The sequence below is a fragment of the Mauremys mutica genome, chromosome 10 (assembly GCF_020497125.1).
Source record: "Mauremys mutica isolate MM-2020 ecotype Southern chromosome 10, ASM2049712v1, whole genome shotgun sequence".
Taxonomy (NCBI): Eukaryota; Metazoa; Chordata; order Testudines; family Geoemydidae; genus Mauremys; species Mauremys mutica.
The window spans coordinates 68,527,599-68,547,322 of record NC_059081.1 but is presented as its reverse complement, the minus strand read 5'-3'; the positions used below and the strand labels follow the sequence as shown (position 1 = coordinate 68,547,322).

The 19,724-nt window shown below is 46.2% G+C and overlaps 1 protein-coding gene across 3 annotated transcripts in view; it reads right to left on the bottom strand.

Annotated features, from left to right (window-relative positions):
- The window catches only part of UBE2F (ubiquitin conjugating enzyme E2 F (putative)), a 177,818-nt gene that overhangs the window by 137,493 nt on the left and 20,601 nt on the right, over positions 1 to 19,724 (bottom strand). Inside the window, exon 1 of one of the 3 annotated variants that reach the window (XM_045033075.1) lies at positions 2,822 to 2,965. The exons of 1 other annotated variant lie outside the window; for it this stretch is intronic. The gene's annotated coding sequence lies outside the window, so the exon portion shown is untranslated. Of the gene's footprint in view, positions 1 to 2,821; positions 2,966 to 19,724 lie in introns of those variants that run through there. One more of the 3 variants, XM_045033076.1, reaches the window with a different exon arrangement.

Below are 19,724 nucleotides of genomic sequence, written 5' to 3'. Positions count from 1 at the left end.
TCATTTATTGACTCTAATTTAAAGTTTCACGTGCCAGTAATATATTTTAACATTTTTAGAAGGTCTCTTTCTATAAGTCTATAATATATAACTAAACTATTGTATGTAAAATAAATAAGGTTTTTAAATGTTTAAGAAGCTTCATTTAAAATTAAATTAAAATGCAGAGCCCCCCGGACCGGGGGCCAGTACCTGGGCAGTGTGAGTGCCACTGAAAAATCAGCTCGAGTGCTGACTTCAGCACACGTGTCATAGGTTGCCTACCCCTGCTCCAGATCATTTTTGTTGCCCTCTGCTGGACTCTTTCCAAAGTGGAAAAATTGGAAAGAGTCCAGCGGAGGGCAACAAAAATGATTAGGGGGCTGGAGCACATGACTTATGAGGAGAGGTTGAGGGAACTGGGATTGTTTAGTCTGCAGAAGAGAAGAATGAGGGGGGATTTGATAGCTGCTCTCAACTACCTGAAAGGGGGTTCCAAAGAGGATGGAGCTAGGCTGTTCTCAGTGGTAGCAGATGACAGAACAAGGAGTAATGGTCTCAAGTTGCATTGGGGGAGGTTTAGGTTGGATATTAGGAAAAACTTTTTCACTCAGTGAATGGTGAAGTACTGAAATGGGTTACTTGGGGGGGCGGGGGGTGGAATCTCCTTCCTTAGAGGTTTTTAAGGTCAGGCTAGACAAAGCCCTGGCTGGGATGATTTAGTTGTGGATTGGTCCTGCTTTGAGCAGGGGGTTGGACTAGATGACCTCCTGAGGTCCCTTCCAACTCTGATATTCTATGATCATTAATGAAGATATTAAACAAAATCAGCCCCAGGACCGACCCTTAGGGCACTCCGTTTGATACCGGCTGCCAACTAGACATGGAGCCATTGATCACTATCTGTGCAGCCCAATGATCTAGCCAGCTTTCTATCCAACTTATAGTCCATTCATCCAATCCATACTCCTTTAACTTGCTGGCTCCTAAATGCATTTGAGGAACTGGGCCTTAGTATCCCGTAGACTGCATTAATAAGGGCAGAGCAGGAAGTGTTCAGAATTTGTTAACGGGGGAGGAAGGGAGAGAAGAGGGCATGGAGAGAGTCCAGAATTTATTTGGCGGGAACAGAGGACAGATGAGCCCCCAAAACGTGTTAATTTGATCATGTGGGAGATTCCAAAACAATCAATTGATGTGGGAGAAAAAAGCTGATGTATGGAGATGCGTAATTTAAACAGGGCAGGTGGTAGCTGGAAGCTCTGGTGAGTTGGCAGATTCAGGGCTTGTGTACACGGAATTGCTCCTAATTAACTGTCAGTCTGTCCCCAGAGGTTGGGGGATGCCAGTGTCAGTCAGTCTGTCTCCAGGGCAGGGGAGATAAAAGGGGGCAGTGTCTGTCCCTGTGGGAGGGGCAGGACAGGGAGGCAGAGTCCATCCCTGAGCAAGGGGTTGCAGAGGGGGCAACATCCAGCTGTTCCCTTTGCGGGGGAGGGAAGGGGGGCAGCATCCCTCGGCCTGTCCCCTTTGGGGGGGGTGGAGAGGGAAGGGGGGCAGCGTCCCTCGGCCTGTCCCCTTTGGGGGGGGTGGAGAGGGAAGGGGGGCAGCGTCCCTCGGCCTGTCCCCTTTGGGGGGGGGTGGAGAGGGAAGGGGGGCAGCGTCCCTCGGCCTGTCCCCTTTGGGGGGGTGGAGAGGGAAGGGGGGGCAGTGTCCCTCGGCCTGTCCCCTTTGGGGGGGTGGAGAGGGAAGGGGGGGCAGCTCGGTAGGTCTGTCCCCCTTGGGGGGGTGGAGAGGGAAGGGGGGGGCAGCGTCCCTCGGCCTGTCCCCTTGGAGGGGAGGGAAGGGGGGGGCAGCGTCCCACGGCCTGTCACCTATGTGGGGGGTGGAGAGGGAAGGGGGTGCAGCGTCCCTCGGCCTGTCCCCTTTGGGGGGGGTGGAGAGGGAAGGGGGGGCAGCGTCCCTCGGCCTGTCCCCTTTGGGGGGGGTGGAGAGGGAAGGGGGGGCAGCGTCCCTCGGCCTGTCCCCGTGGGGGGGAGGGAAGGGGGGGGCAGCGTCCCTCGGCCTGTCCCCTTTGGGGGGGTGGAGAGGGAAGGGGGGCAGCGTCCCTCGGCCTGTCCCCTTTGGGGGGGGTGGAGAGGGAAGGGGGGCAGCGTCCCTCGGCCTGTCCCCTTTGGGGGGGGTGGAGAGGGAAGGGGGGGCAGCGTCCCTCGGCCTGTCCCCCTTGGGGGGGGTGGAGAGGGAAGGGGGGGGGCAGCGTCCCTCGGCCTGTCCCCCTTGGGGGGGGGAGAGGGAAGGGGGGGCAGCGTCCCTCGGCCTGTCCCCCTTGGGGGGGGTGGAGAGGGAAGGGGGGGGCAGCGTCCCTCGGCCTGTCCCCCTTGGGGGGGGTGGAGAGGGAAGGGGGGGGCAGCGTCCCTCGGCCTGTCCCCCTTGGGGGGGGTGGAGAGGGAAGGGGGGGCAGCGTCCCTCGGCCTGTCCCCTTGGGGGGGGGGCAGCGTTCCTCGGCCTGTCCCCTTGGGGGGGGGGCAGCGTCCCTCGGCCTGTCCCCTTGGGGGGGGGGCAGCGTCCCTCGGCCTGTCCCCTTGGGGGGGTGGAGAGGGAAGGGGGGGGCAGCGTCCCTCGGCCTGTCCCCTTGGGGGGGTGGAGAGGGAAGGGGGGGCAGCGTCCCTCGGCCTGTCCCCTTGGGGGGGGCAGCGTCCCTCGGCCTGTCCCCCTTGGGGGGGGTGGAGAGGAAAGGGGGGGCAGCGTCCCTCGGCCTGTCCCCTTGGGGGGGGGCAGCGTCCCTCGGCCTGTCGGTCTATCTGGGGGGAGGGGCGCTCGATGGCGCCGGGCCGGGCGGACTCACCTGGACACCAAGTCAGGTCCCGGCTGCAGCGGCCCCCACCATCCCGGCCTGCCCGGCCCGACCCCGCCTCCACTTCCGGGAGCGCCGGGCCGCGGGGCGGGGCCGCTCTTTCAACACCAACTTTATTAGCAGCAGCCGCCGCTGCCGCGCGCCAGCCACGGTTGGCCCCGCCCCCTCCGCGCGCGGCCCCGGGTCTCGCCAGGGCGAGGTGCTGAGCGCGCCCCGTTCCGCAGCCCTGCGGGGCGGGGGCGGGGGCAAATCACGGGGTGCAGCGCAGCGCGCGCCACGGCTCCCCGCGGTCCCGAGCCGCCCGGGCCTGCGCCAGGGGTCTGCACTGGCTCTGGGGGCCGCTTACCCGCCGCCCCGGCGCTGCCCGCGGCGAGGGGCTGCTTGGCTCATTCCTCCATCGCCGCCTTGTGCCTGTCCCTCCACTGCAGGAAATATGAGCCCCTGGGGTTTGCCATTAAGGCACATCCCCAGCTCGTCCCCCCGTATCAGATCTACTAGCTTGTCAAGGTAGTAACCCTTGTTCCCACTGTCAGTTACAACAGTGGTTCTCAACCCCTGGAGGGCCACGAGCAGGTTTCAGGGGATCTGCCACAATAAACTAGAGAACAGGGCAGGCTTGGGCTTGCTGGGGCCCAGAGCAGAAAGCCGCAGCCTGAGCAACAAAGCTTTAAGCGGCCCCCAGTGGCATGGGGCCACAGGCAGGTGCCCTGCTTGCTGTCCCGTAATGTCAGTCCTGCCTTTTAAGCTACTGGGTATGCAGAAAAACAGTTGTGGCCCAAGTGCACCAAGGAATTTTTATAGCATGTTGGGAGTCTCGGGAAGAAAATTGAGAACCCTTGATTTCAGCAACCTCAATCACCTTCTCCAAAGTACCTGCTTGCTTACTCCCTTGCTGCCTCTGATGCACGATGAAAACTCCCTGTCAGAATCTGTAAAACTGCCACTTTATCCTCTCATAAAACCCTTCTGAAAACCAACCTCTGCTGTGATGCCAACAAATCAAACCCATCAGCCATTGGCTCCGCAAGTGATGAGCTGAGATTTCTGTTCTTCTACTAAGCTCTCTTTGATTTATTGTTACCTCATCCTACCAACACACCCCCACCATCCTAACCTGGAGCTTGTGAGTGTTCAGCGGCAAGGATTGTCCTTTTCGTTATATGCCTGTAAACTGCTTGTAAAATGGTCAGGGGCGGCTCTAGACATTTCGCCACCCCAAGCATGGCGGCATGCTGCGGGGGACACTCTGCCAGTCGCCGGTCCTGAGGAACCAGCGGACCCTCCGCAGGCATGCCGCCGAAGGTGGCCTGCCTGCCGCCCTACCGGCAGAGCGCCCCCCGCGGCATGCCGCCCCAAGCACCTCTTTTGACCCAAGCGGCTAGCCAAACTTTTAGGGCCCTACGGGTTGTTCCAATTAGAAGGAGAAATTGATGATGGAGCCAGGTATCTGATGTAATCGTATTTGTTGACAAAGAATGTACAAAATCCTGTTTCCATGAATGCAGCAGGAATCAAACAAGAGACAGGGTCTTTGCTCACTTACAGCTCCAAGCCCCATTTCCAGTCAGCAAAAGCTCTCTTACATTGGTAGAACTCAGGGTATGTCCAGACTACCCGCCTTATTGGTGGGTAGCGATCGATTTCTCGGGGATCAATATATTGCGTCTCATCTAGATGCAATATATCGATCCCCGAACGCGCTCCCCGTCGACTCCGGAACTCCACCAGTGCGAACGGCGGTAGCGGAGTCGACAGGGGAGCCGCAGACGTTGATCCCGCGCCGTGAGGACCCAAGGCAAATCGATCTAAGATACTTCGACTATTCACGTAGCTGAAATTGCGTGTCTTAGATCAATCCCCCCCCCCCCCCCGCCGCTCCAGTGTAGACTAGCCCTCAGAAAATCTGAAAAATCCTCACCCCTGAGCAATGCAGTTATTCCAACTGAACTCCCTGGTGCAGACAGCACTCTTTCAACCAGAGGGCTTCTCCTGTCGACATAGCTACTGCCTCTCATGGAGGTGACTTAACTACACCAACAGGAGCAGTGTAGAAGCATCTTTGCTAAAATGGTGCAGCGGCACAATTGGGCCAATGCAGTTTTAAGTATAGACCTGCCCCTAGCTTTTCTCAGGGTGAGGTTCCCAGTGCTTGTTCTGCGTGTGCCCTTGGTTTTTCTGCCCCAGGTCTCTTTCAGACCCACAATCTTTCACAAAACAATACGCAGAGCAACCTGTCTGCCCAAAAGTACCCTGCAAGTTTGAGGCAGTGAGTGCCTATGTTTGGGGTGGAGGCCTCTTGTTTCAGCTACCTGCCCACATAAAGAAGTTTAATGGCTTCTTACAATCATCTTAAATGAAGGCAGCAGTTACACTGCTCAGTTTCAAAGAGGTTTAACCCAGCCCACAACAGTATAAATAATAAACTTCCCATGCCCCTAGAGGTTCTCAGCCAGGTCACCTGGGCAGCATTGCAGGACCTAAGCCTAGGGAGTGGAGCGGAGCTGGCCCACCTGAAAAGCATAACAAATCCAACCTTCATTATCATCACTGTCAAAAATAACTGCTGAAATTTTACATCAGTGAGGATTTTCAGCTATCTGCTACAGTTGTGTGGGTGTTTGGGGATGGCGCTGATGAAAATGAAGGGTATTCCATGGTGATAAATGAAGTTCCATGGTAAGGTTAGTTTAACATTGTTGCAGCTGAATTTGGTCCCATTGTGCATAGAGTTCATGGGGTACCTGATATTACTATATCCCCCTTCGTTATAGGCCCTGCAATCTTCGTATGAACTCTAATTTGAACAGAACCATTTATTAAACAGAATTCACATCTATCTACTTTTATGACTTCTCTGTGCAAAGACTGATTTTTTTCTAAAGGTATTTGTTATTCACAGAGTAATTTCTGGCTAACTCCAGCTCATGAGCTTGTGAATATTATGAATTCAAGCTGCTTTGGTCAGTTCTGATTGGACACATTTTTGTTTTTGTTCCCTCATGGGATGAGCATAACTGCTATCATTTACGTAATAGCAGTGTCTAGATCCTCCAAGGGATCAGGGTGTAATTGTTCTTGGTGTCATACAAACACAAAAGGAGACAAAGTGAGTGAGGTAATTTTTATTTTAATTGGACCAACTTTTGGTGGCGAGAGACAAGCTTTCAAGCTTACAAAGAGCTAGAACATAAGAATGGCCATACTGGGTCAGACCAAAGGTCCATCTAGCCCAGTATCCTGCCTACCGACAGTGGCCAATGCCAGGTGCCCCAGAGGGAATGAACCTAACAGGTAATGATCAAGTGATCTCTCACCTGCCATCCATCTCCACCTAGCTCTCAACTTACGAAGGGCAGGTCTACACTATGGCAGGGATCGACACTCTGAGATCAATCCACTGGCGGTCAATTTAGCGGGTCTAGTAAAGACCTGCCAAATCGACTGCAGATCACTCTCCAGTTGATCCCTGTACTCTACCCACAACGAGAAGAGTAAGGTAGGTCAATGGGAGATATTCTCCCGTCGACCCCCCACAGTGTAGATCCAATGGTAACTCGTCCTTAGGTACGTCAACTCCAGCTACGTTATTCATGTAGCTGGAGTTGCATAGCGTAGGTCGACTTACCGCGGTAGTGTAGACATAGCCTAAGGGGACATCCAGTAAGTTCCTCAGACCTGAAGAAGAAATCTGAAAGCTCATCCAGTAAAAAAATATTACCTCACCTATCTTTTCTCTCTAATATGCTGGGACAGACATAGCTACAACACTGCACGTGTGCATGTGCACACACACACAAACACAAAAAGAGACCATCCCTGCTTCAAACAATTCACAATCTAAAGTCCAGGTTTTGTAGTGCAGGTTAGAAAAAAACAGGGTGGATAAAAATCAATTATTTAAAAAAAAATGGATTTTTTTAATTTAAATCAGATTTTTTTGATAAAATGCTTTTTGAGGAAAAAAGCTATCTAAAGATAGTTTTAATTAAGATACATTATAGCTCAAAGATCTCTCATCATGGAATAGGGATTATAAATTCTAATTCTATAGTATGAGACAATATATTCGTGTAATGTTTAAGAAAAGTTTTGTAAATGAGTTCCAATAGTTCATGGATTAGGGACCCAATTTTATGGGGTTTCAGGGGCTTCTGTATAGATTATTTAGGTTAATCTTTCTATCTATCCAATGGGACTCAGTGCTCAGTCTAGAAGATACCATCAGAGATGCTTAGTTTTGCAGTTCTTAAACTGTGGATTTGTGTCTTGTTAACAGCAAAAAATGATTTTTAAATAAATAAATAATATATAGAGGTGAGAAATAACAGACCTCAACCCTATTCTCCCTCTGCAAATTTGTGTACACAGAGTCAATCCCTTACCTCTCTCTAAAAGTGCAAAGTTTCAAAAAGTTCAATGAATAGAAGATTGTTGGGGGCGGAATAGATTGGACAAGGAGAAGAAGTCTGGAGATAAATGTGAGAAGGAAGGGACAGGCAGTAGAAACAAAAGTGCAACTGTTTGAGCAGCATATTCCAGAAGTCTTGAGGTCTTTCTGAGTGTAGCCTTCATTGAATTGAGATCTACCATTCTCTCACTAGAAGGGAAAATCTATAATGGCAGCAGACCATAAAAAAGACCCAGTTTGGGAATAAGAACAATTCAAGAAATATATGTTTTCTGATGATGTTTTAAAGAAAGTCACACCAGTGAACTGGTGGAAGTCACTTAAGCACTTGGAGTCAGAGACCGTTGAAGTAATAATCTCACTTTTAATAGCAGTAGCTTCTTCTGCCGGTGTAGAGAGACTATTTTCTTCCTTTGGACTAATTAATTCCAAATTTAGAAATCGTTTGGGACCTGGAAAAGCAGGAAAGTGTGTTTTTCTTTTCAAGATTATGAACAAACAGCGAAATGAAGGTGAAGACAACCGAGTTAGCTGAAGCCAATATTTTAAGTTTCTCATGTTGACCTGGCTGACAAACTATTTAATTTTTGTTTTGTTTTTTAAATATTTCATTTAACTATTTTAGTTAAACAATTTTAACAAAAACAAACCTGATTTTAAAAAACTTGAATGTTTAACTAAATTCAAAAATTCATATGCTTGTTTTGTTAAAATACCAGTATTATATGTTTGCTGTTGAAGAAAAAATCCAGAATACATAATGTTGTTGTTTTAGTTAAATAAAACAATTTAAATGTCTGTCTGGTGATGTTCTCCTCCTAATACAGCATGGCAAGAAAATCCTCCAAATATTAATGATTAACCTGTTGAATTGGAAATAGTTCACCTCCTAATGACTTCATAAATATCTGCTTCAGTTACCTTTGGTAAATGAAATAACCAAACTATCATTAATTTTCTGATATAGCTGTAAAACTAATATAAAAAGTTTTCAAAATAAATCACTTTAAAAATGTATAATGTGTACCTTCTATGATTAAATCATGTCTTCCCGACTAGTGATTTAAATAATTATTTAAATCAATTTGATTTAAATCAAATCCACCCTGGAAAAAAAACAAAATTTTCCTGCAAGAAATTTCAGATAAAATATCCTAATTTGGAAAATTCAGTTGAAAAAAATAATTCCCTCCCAGGAAGTTTTGAACCAATTTGAAATGAAACTTTTTTAAAATCAACATTTTGAAAAGTAAGTGATATTTTCATTGCAATATTTCCAGCAGAGGAAAATGAACATTTTGAGTTGATCTGACATTTTTGCCACCAACAAATCAGTTTCAATAAAGCTATTTTTCAGTACAAAAAGTTACAACCTGCTCTTTGATTTTCAAAAAGACCAGGTTGGATCAGCGTACCTTGGCCCAGCCACACCAGCTGCTGCCAAAGTCCCAAAGGTAAGAACCTAAGAACGGCCATACAACTGGGTCAGACCAAAGGTCCATCCAGCCCAGTATCCTGTCTACCAACAGTGGCCAATGCCAGGTGCCCCAGAGGGAGTGAACCTAACAGGTAATGATCAAGAGTGATCCATCCCCTGCCGTCCATCACCACCTTCTGACTAACAGAGGCTAGGGTCACCAATCTGTGACTTCCATGACCTCCGTGACAAACTCGCAGCCTTAGTTTTGTTGCCATGTAGCCGCAGTTTCACATAGTCTGGCATGAAAGATTTTTCCACTCCCTGGACTGAAGAAACAGTCAAAATGTTGATGACTTGTGACAAATTAATTTGAATTGATTCATCAGGGAGATACTGTAAATAGAACTATACTGAAAGGAGGGACACTGTTCATGTGTGGTGGGAGTTTGGGGAGAAGTTGAATGGTAGCTTTCTGTAGTACCAGTCACTGAATCACAGCTGTTCGATTTTAACTTTACCTCTGTAAAAAAAAGATTAATTGAAATTTAGACTTAATAGGATTACAGTTCCTGGTTGGCAAAAGCAAATAATCCATCAAAACGAAAGGATAAGAAACTTACCTTGAGGGTATGCTTGACATTATGAAGTAAATGTGTTAGAAATCCTATTTATAATAGTACACAGATAGGGCATTCAGATCAGCAGATTGATTAGAATTTAATATGACCAAAACAGGTCCAGAGCCTGTTTTAGAATGAGAATTTTTTAAAATGAAAAACAATCTTCCATTCCTAAACACTTTAAAAATAACACACCCCAATATCAATTGCTGCCTAAGAATAACTTACAAAGGAAGAATTAAAGCCTTCCAACTTGGAAAGAATAGATAAAGCAGTGGCTGAGATTACATGCAAGGAAATTGTCATGCCCATAATTATTAAAATAGTACATCCTTAACATGATGCCAAACATTGCCTAGTCCTTGTCTGTATTAGACAAGTTGCACTAGTTTAATGAAATTGATTTTAAATTGATCTAGTTAAACCAGTGCAACAGCACAAAAGATGCACTTAAACAAGTTTAACCCTTGCACTACTGTAATAATAGAAAACAGTAAGAAGTAGAGCTGGTTGAAATTTGTTTCCCCCTTCCCGAGTCACCCCCAGACACACATGAATTTGATTTTTGTTTTGAAAAACATTTTAAATGAATTTTTCAAAATGAAAAAGGGAGAGAATTTGGGGGAGGAGACAGTCTTTTTTAGTTTATTCAAATGGAAAAAGTGTGAAATGATAAAAAAGAAAAAGTGTTCCTTCCCCCCTTTCCACACTAACTTTTCCTATGGGAAATTTTTTTGTGGGGCAAGCGGAGGGGCGGGGGAATAAAGTAGTGAAAGTGATATTCTCTCCCCACACCATTTATAGTGAAAATTTAAATCGATACAAAATAGACAAAAACGTTTAACACAATGTTGCACAATTGTGAAAATATAAAAATCAATAACCATTGAAAAATGCTTTAAAAAACGATATTATCCATCAGAATTATAAGGACAATTAAAATCCAGTTCTCCAAGCCTAATTATGATCTGGTCTTCTCTTATATGGTCATATACTATTTCAGGGTTTCTCAAACAGGGTTTCACAAACACCACTTGTGTAAGGAAAGCCCCTGGCGGGCCAGGCTGGTTTGTTTACTTGCCCCGTCCACAGGTCGGGCTGATCGCGGCTCTCACTGGCTGTGGATCGCTGCTCCGAGCCAATGGGAGCTGCTGCAATCCAAGGCCTAAACTTATTAATAGTTACGTTCCCTAGCTAATAAAGTAGGTTTTCCCCCAAAGTTCAGTCTGTTCCAGAACTGGTTGGCCTCCCAGGAACCCGAAGCCAATCCTTCATGAAAAACAGCCCCACGCCATGAGATGTCTCCTCTGTGAATGGATAGAGAATGCCTTTCTCCACCCTATGATACGCTGACTCAGTCTTTTGTCTTTATTCATAGACAGGGTGAGTCCCTGTCTATTGTTATCTTTCTTTTTACCTCCAAGTGGCTTCAATGTTTATAGTTTATTTTGATGATTTTCCATGGACTTTTCTGGGTTGTTGCAACAGTGGACAATTGAGCAATACATTACATGATTGGCTAGCCAACTCCCTCTTGCTTGAATGAGTCATCACCAAGACATAGGATTCACTGGTGACCAACTTTCACTTCAAGATCATAAGGACATAATTTCCAATATAGTTACCTTATTCCTTAAATGTTACCTATATGCACATCTTGCAATGACTATGAGTATCAGTAAGTTACAAGCTTTCCTCACATGCTATCCTTCATGGATTAATAACACCATGAAAGTGGGGTATTAGGTGTAGTGAGTTTGTCAGGTCTGAGACAGGAATTGATTGTAAAGAAGAGTGAACTCTTTGCCAGTAGGTACCAAAGGGCCTCTCTGTCATAATCATGAAATTTGTGTTCCTCATTTTCTGGGTGCCCAACCTGAGGCCTGATTTGCAGAAATGCTGAGCACTCACAGCTGCAACTGAAGTCAATGGGAGCTGTGCTTTGAACATATAAAGTGCTATATAATGTTAAGTACTCAAAAAAAATTAGTGCTAGGCATCTCAAATTAGTTGGTCTTAATCTGTGCCTCAACTCCCAGTCTGTAGAATGGAGGTAGTAACACCCCTCATCTCACAGGAGTGCTCAAAAATAAATTAATTAATGTATGTGGCGCACTCAGATACTGTGAAATGAGAAGAGCACCATGGACGAGCCCAGGAGGCAATTAATAATTCTGTCTTCAGAGCAGGGTTTGAATAGCATCCAGTAGATAAAGCCACACGAGGATAAAACAAAATGTTGAATAGCTGTTCATTCAATGAGCACCATCCACTCTGCACACTGAATGAGGCAGGGATCCTGCAGAAAAAATAGGATGTGATCATGTAATTAAAGACTGCATCACAATGCTTATGCACAAGGGAGACAATTAAGCACTGAAAAGTTAGGAAATGACTGTATTCACCTGTGTAACCCTGACATTGCAAACTTAGCAGTCTTGTAACGAAAGTTTGTATATATAATAAACAGCCCCAATGAGATTGTCACTCAGTTCTCTCATGAAGAAAACCTGTTCCTGGGCTTCAAATCTTGCTGAATGTTCAGAAGCCATGACAGCATTATTATTGTGGGTATTATAACAATGCCAGCTCAACCTTAATGACTGTCTAGCTGCAATGTGGATGTGATGGAGAGAAAAAAGCAAAGCAGGTTTCTTATGCACCACAAATCTTCTCTCCTGCTTTCTGTGGTAAAACAGTTTGGTTCTTATTTTGTAGTAGTGACCTCTGCTGGGAATAAAATATTTTTATGAGCCAGTTCATAAACTGGATTTCTACAAACTGTTCCATTCTCTGAAGAATTAGAACCAAGCAAATAGATTCAAGTGACAGCTATAATAATGATTGGCAGACTGCGTAATGAGGCCGTAATGAGTTCTCTTATTAGTGATGAGTGACTCTCATGAAGTCTAATGTTTTGTCACCTTCTTGAACTATCTAGTTATGTGCATTTACATGATATGATGAAAAAAGTGCTTGCAGACTCAGACTAATTTAAATCTGTGGTTTATTTAAAGAGTAGTTTTGATTTAAAAAAAAGAGAGAGAGAAAAAAATCTAACTAAAGAGAAATCTGGGAGAGTGTCCTGTTCCCTCCTGCCCCCAAGATCTAGGCTGGCATAAAAGTGTGTGTGTGCTCTCTCTCTGTATACATACACACCACATCTGTCATGCTGTATTTGTTTTTTCATTAGGTGTTTTTATCTAATCTCCTTTCTCCCCCAGCCCAGTCTCTTGTATTTGTTTCTTGTTCTGCTCCATTTTTTCACCCTGTTTTCTCTCTGTCCTCTTTCAGCAACTCTACAACCAGGCAATTCCCAGTTGAGGGCAGGCGAGTAGGGCAGGAGCCCAGTCACTCCTGTGTTTAGCTTCTCTGGCTTTGTACTAGTATCCTAAGGACCACAGAATCAGGCCCTTATGCAGAAGAGGGGTAAAATGAGGCAGAGAGAGATTACAGCCAGTGTTTTCAAAAAGTGTCAATTAGTTTTGGGTGCCTCAGCTTGTAATATCCAACTTGAGACATCCCAAGCTAAAAAAAATTCCCAACGTGGCTACCTAAAGTTAAGCACCTAGTTTAAGTTAAGCACCATATTTAGGTACCTAAATAAGAGATGTTCAGAAGTGCAGAGCATCTCCAGCTGAACTCGGTGGGAGCCACAGGTGCGCAACACCTGTGGAAATCAGGCTCCTCAGTGTTTGCAGTTGAGCCCCAAAATTTGAGGCACCCAAAATGAGTGTAGACTCTAAAAATGTTGGCCTAAATGACTTGCCCATAGTCACAGAGTAAGTCAGTAAGTGACCTGGGAAGAGAACGTAGAAGTCATGACTACAGGTTCCCTGCTGTAACCACAGGAGCAGCATTCTGTTTTAAATTAGAATGATTTTACAATCCTAGATTTCATAAAAAGTACCCCCTATTTACTATTAAAAAGCCATGAATAGTTAAGCACGTGTTCTTAAACAATTAGAACTCACTTTCAGCTGACAGTTGAGTAGGTGGAATAATTTTTTCACATCAATTTCTTCAATCTGGAACATATTTCACATTTAAGAAAGCAAGACTTTAAGCCTCCCCAGATATCAGCCAGCATGTCAAACAGAACAAAGAAATCATCTCTGCTGGAATTCAAGGAATTATGAGTTGTTTTCTTTCCTCCTCTCTGAATCCAAAGATGGAGAAAACTTGAAATATAAAATCTCACATTTTAACTACAGCAGTACTTAAAGATTGTTTATAGGGGATTGTTTCCTTCTCAATATTGTTTTCAAAAAGTCATCAAACTTCCATTTAACATTGAGTTTCAGTTCCATTCTGGTGGGGATGAATGCAGACGTTCACAGAGCCCAGCTTCTGCATTTAAGTACAATTTTAACAGTGCTGCCTTATGAAATACTATGATCATCTAAGTCAGGAGTACAGGGGATTTTTGAGAACTTTCATATGGCTTACAGCTTTTTTCTCAACTTCCACACAAGCTTTGTTTTATGTTAAAAAGCCTTGTCTCAAATGATGTAAAGGTTAGGTTCCGGAAGTAAGTCTGAATATGCAGTGTCAGTATATTGAAAAGAGAACCCAGTCCTGCCCAGCTGAACCAGCCAAATAGCTGACTGCCCCAATATTAAAGCAGAGTGAGCATATTGTTATGGGTCAGACATGGCTGCTGCCTTCCATTAAGGATAGATATTCAGAAGCCATCATAAGCAGGTGGCTGAAACAATAATGGTAGCATCCCAAAACCCAGGCACATAGAAACACTGAGTAGCACTGAATTGTGAAACCCAAGGGTTTTAAAATGCAAGGGCTAAGGATTTGATTGGCAGAACTGTTTTTGTGAGTGTGTGCTTGTGCCTGTGCCAGAGAGAGAAACACAGGACAAACTGAATAAAGACAAACCAAGGAGAGAGAGCCTCGACAAGCTCGGTTTAGGACCCTGAGGCGAGACTAGGAAGGGCTTCTGGGGTTGGGGTGAACTAATGAGGTTAGAGACTATAAGCAAAGAAACTATATCCCTTGGGTTTTGGTTCCTCCTATGTTTGGAGAAGCAGGACTACGTACATTCCTTGTAAATAAACAAGATTGCATCAAAGAAAATACCAAACTCCATCATCAATTTCTACTTCCAGTCAGAACAACCTACAAGGCCTTGAACTTTGGCTAGTTGCTGGAGTCAAAGGGGTAACAATATGTTTGGGTAACAACAGCACATCAGCTGATCAGCTTTTTACCAACATTTTCTAATCCGAGCTGGGCAAACTTTTTGGCCTAAGGGCCACATTTGGGTATGGAAATTGTATAGCGGGCCATGAATGCTCACAAAATTGGAGACTGGGGTGTGGGAGAGGGTGAGGGCTCTGGCTGGGGGTGCAGGCTCTGGGGTGGGGCTGGGGATGAGGAGTTTGAGGTGCAGAAGGGGGCTCCAGGTTGGGACCGAGGGGTTCAGAGGGCGGGAGCGGGATCAGGGCTGGGGCAGGGGGTTGGAGTATGGGGGAGGGGTGTGAGGGCTCCGTCTGGAGGTGCAAGCTCTGGGGTGAGGCTGGGGATGAGGGGTTTGGGGTGCAGGAGGGGGATCAGGGCTGTGGCAGGGAATTGGTGGGGGGGGACTCAGGGGTGCAGGCTCTGGGCAGCTTTTACGGCAAGCAGCTCCCAGAAGCATGTTCCCACTCCGGCTCTGAGGAGAGGCCAGGCGGCTCTGCGTGCTTCCCCGTCTGCGGGCGCCACCTCTGCAGCTCCCGTTGGCTGGGAACCGTGGCCAGTGAAAGCTGCAGGAGTGGTGCCTGCAGACGGGGCGGCATGCAGAGCTGCCTGGCCACACCTCCGCATACTATGTAGGAGCTGGGGCGGGGGGTCGAGCTGGAGGGTGTTCATGCCAGCTGCTTCCTGGGAGCCGCGTGGAGCGGGGCAAGCCCCTGACCCTGCTCCCCAGTGGGAGCTGAGGGACCGATTAAATGGTCTGACGGGCCGGATGTGGCCCGTGGGCCGTAGTCTGCCTGCCCCTGCTGTAATCATTCCTCAATCTGGAACAATGCTAAAACAAAAACTGAAGGCAGGTCCCTTTATTGGGAGGAACGGAAATTGGCATATACTTATCAGGGAAGCTTACAAGCTAGCTTCACAATATAGTTTTAACTTGAGAAGCAGTCAAGACTGATTTCGTATCATTTGAAGTTATCTGCCTTCCTACATGTCTAGAGTGGAGCTAGACAGGACGTTTTCTGCATCAGGACCCTGTGAAAAATTCACAACCCCCTTCCCCCAAAACAACCCCCCCCAGAAATGAGACACCCCACCACCACCTCAGAGCAGCCTATAGCCTGATGGTTAGGGCACTCATGGGAGAAACAGCTTCAAGTCCCTGCCAGAATCAATGCAAACTTGAACCTGGGATGCCCACATTCCAAAGTTTTAGTTTTGACTAATTTTGTTCATTTGTTCTTGGTCAGCAAATGCCAAACACACACCCCACCACCATGTTTAATATAAAACTTCTCTACCAGCTCTAGCTTAGACCCCTTGAGCTACTGCCTGGAGTTCTTTGAATAATTAAACTTTCATCCTCTTCTCAGCCATGCTGCAAACTTCATGCAATGTTATTTGGATTATCTTACCCTACTGGTGCATTTCAATCTCCCAAAGAAGATGGGATGCAAATGAAATATATACTTTGATGTGAGCCAGACAACATCTGCTAGTGAGTCTAAAAGGAAAATACAAAAATTAATTGGACTCCAATAAACTAGATCTTTTGGATACTGATGTGCGCGATCTGGGTTGACGCCTATTACTTGGCAGTGTTAATACTAGATATTTCTGGCCCATATACAAATAAAAATGACCATACTCTTTAGTTTGATTCATAAAGCTCAGGGGGAAGAAGATATTATTTCAATCAGATTCTCCTATGATAAGGAATGTGGCTCACCCTTCCTTACAATATTTTCTCACTGTATCACAGCGGATCTACCTGTTCAGTTCGAAGTTCAAAAGGGGATAGACAAACTGGAAACCTATTTTTATTCTTGATGATGAGATGGTTCCCCTAATGGGCATACTGCAAAAAGATATAGCATAGACGCATTCACAAAGAAGCATCATAATAACTATCTTCTCTGGAGACAACTAATCCCTGAGGGAACCAAACCAGTCAAAGAAAAAGCTTTAACTAGGCATCTAACGCTAAGCTGCATTACTCTGATTCTGGATTTGCTATACCCCAACTGAATTTGTATTGAAATAGGTTTGCTTTATCCAAGCAGTTCGATACAAATTGTTGGACTCCCCAAGGGCTTTGAGTTCACATGACAGACAGTAAAGCCGGAAATAGCCTGCTCTAGTCTATTTTATGTGACTGCAGGCTTACAGTCTCCAAGCTAATTTAAGAAATAAATCCAAAAATCAATTGGCTGGATTTGAGCCATTCCTCAAAAGGCTGAAGGTAAAGGAAGAAGTGGGCGGAACAAAGGAAAGAAAATAACTTCTCCAGCAAGAAAAAGCTCAGCTAAAAACATATCTTCATAAAAGCACTCAGACTCCACCAAAGCCAGAATCAATGCAATTCCCTTTTTACAGTCTCCGGGCCTGAGCCTACAATCCTTCATTACAATGGAACTGAAGGTAATGGGCGATTTACTTGCACAAAGATTGCAAGACTGGGCCTTGTCTACACTAGAGACATTTGGCTTGCCAGCTACCCTCTGGCATGTCTGTATCACATTTTGTGTCCATGCTCCCTGGGTTGTACAGGCACTTACATCACTTTCGTTGGACTTGCACTGAGCAAGGCTAACCACAATGCAGTCCTTTGCCATGCCAGTTTCCACTGGTGCACTGCATCCATATGGGCAGATTGCTGGTTTAATGGCCTCAGCAGTACAAAGCGCCTTTCTCCTGCAGCACACCGGTCACTGCTTGGGTGGCCTCTCCTGTCTACTGCCTGGACGCCTACCCAAGGGTGTAAGTTTGCCGGAAGCCGCATAGCCATACAAATAGCACAGCATGCACGGGAACTCAGTTTCTGAGAGAACAGCTTCTTCCACTCCATTCTAGTGCTGTTGACAGCATGTCTCAGAGTGGACCGTCCCGGAGGGCACAGCCAGCTGGTTGGAGGTGGACACGTGGACAAACGTGGCCCTCTTGGGGAGCTGAAGCAACCCAGGTGAATTCAGTCATTCAGTATATTACCAGGTGCCTGCAAGAGTAACCAAGACAGGCATTACTCAGGGGGCAAACGGTGCAGAGGAGAGATCAAAGGACAAAAGGCCCAATGTAACTAGGCCCAGAACAACAGTAAGGCCCAGCTCAGGGCAGAAAGCACTGTGATGAACGGGACTGAATCCTTGGAACTCACCCTTCCATGCCTCACATTGCAGCGTTGAGGTATGAGGAGGAGACCACTGTCTCCATGAACTCCCTCACATCCATTCCCCTGACAAGAGACCAGATGTAGCTGTCTGAGAAATTGCTAGGATCTTAGGATCCAGATAGAACAGTGGAGACAGCAGACAAGCCTGGTGGGTAAGGGCATCTCCACACAAGGTTTGCAATTTTTTTAATAGCAGACTGTATGGGTGGGGGTTGATTTTGCAGGTTTGGGGGTTGTGGGAAGACAGTGGAAATGTCTATCTATTCCTTTGCTCTGTCAAATTTCCTTCCTGCCTTGGCCAGTCCCCCATGTCCATCCACAAAACTGAGAATCTGGGAAAAGTTAGCCAGGTCCAAAAACCTTTGAATAAGTATTTGAGCCTTGCAATCCCCTTCTGGGACAATGGCTGCTGTGGTGGCCGTCAAACCAGGGACTGAACTGGGAACCTCTAGAGCTAAGTGCAGACCTGCATAGCTGGGGGAAGAGGGGGAGAACAGCTTATATCTTGTGTAGCTCAGCATAGAGGTGACCTGTGACATGCCCTCAGAGGGTTGCAGATATTACCCTTAACCCCCACGCAGATTCACACCACCTCTCCATTCCTCAGACTCATCCACGTGCATAACTCTAGCTGTTTCTTGAATTCCTCTGTGTGAATGACTCTAACGCAAACTTATTAACCTTTCCCCTCACTTGATCAAAAGTGAGATCCCTTTCCTCCTGCTGGGAGCCCCTGCAAAGAGAAGTTCTCAAGTCTCCCATTTGCATACAATATTTAATCTTTGTTAGTCCAATTACAATCACTAACCACCAACAGACCTCCCACTCCTTTGAGTCCTTTACATGCTGGGTACTAATTCTACAGGCATTTTCTTACCCTCACTAGTAATGCCTGGCAAGAACACACTGACGGTTACTTCTGTTGCATTCCTTGGTCTGGCTGGATGGTGTACAGCTATATTTATTAACTTGCATTTCTTCCCACCGTTCACATTACAAACCTACAAATACATCACTATAGGGGTGGGGGCCAGGGAGAACAGCTGACAAAGCTGAAAAGCAAAACGGAGAAGACCTATTTCTATCCATGAATAGAGACTCTGACTAAATGTGCCACTTTGAGGAGCACAAAATGAAGGCCAATTTTGCAAGGCCAGGGCAATTTCCAACCGGCCAGGGTCTGATACTGGGCTTTTCCCCCTAAAAGAGAGGGAAATAAGAATGGAGGTTGCGGATACAGACTAACACGGTTGCTAATCTGAAACATTCCAATGGGAAGTTTCCAATGAGTATGTAAGGGCTCAAGAAAAGATAACTGCACAGCTGGCCCAGCATTGCCCCTGCTACACCTACCTAATACACACTATGAATCAGGACAGCAATGCTTTTTGGACTGCCCCTTGTCTTCAGCTCCCTCACATCCATTCCCCTGACATTCCACCCCTTTATAAGACTAAGGCAAATCTATATTTCCTGGAGAGCTAGAGAACTGGAGTGTAAGTGTTCTCTGCCCTCAGACGAATTGTTAACAAAGAGCTTTTCTCTTCATTGCTCATCAGGAGCAATGAACAAAGAGACTGAGTTTTCAAAGGCCTAACTAAGAATCCATTCCACTCTCAATTGCTCAGGTTTCAGTTTCTGGTCTCTTGTGAGGTCATCATCTCACTAGTTCTTTAGTTGTCCACAGACGTTGGAAGGGACCTGCAGAGGTCTTCTAGTCCAGTCTCTTGCACTCAAGGCAGGTTTCAGTATTATCTGGACCATGGAGACTTCTAGCAAAAACAGGGAAGAGAACAGCTGACATTTCTACTGTAAAAATAAAAACTAAACCTTAAAACCTCAAAAATGTACACCTTACGCCATCTTTGGACATTACAAAGAAGAAGAAGAAGGAGAGAGATACACACAATATGTAGGGCTCTTTAAACTATGGGATCTCATTAAGTCTGCAAGTCAAAGCAAAATTCAATAAAGCAATTTTCAGAGGTTGAAACCAATTAAGAAAGCCAGTGAATTTATGTACCAAATCTCTAGCTAGCTAGCTGGGTTTATGGGGGGTTGTGAGCGGTCAGCCTCCACCCCCCAAA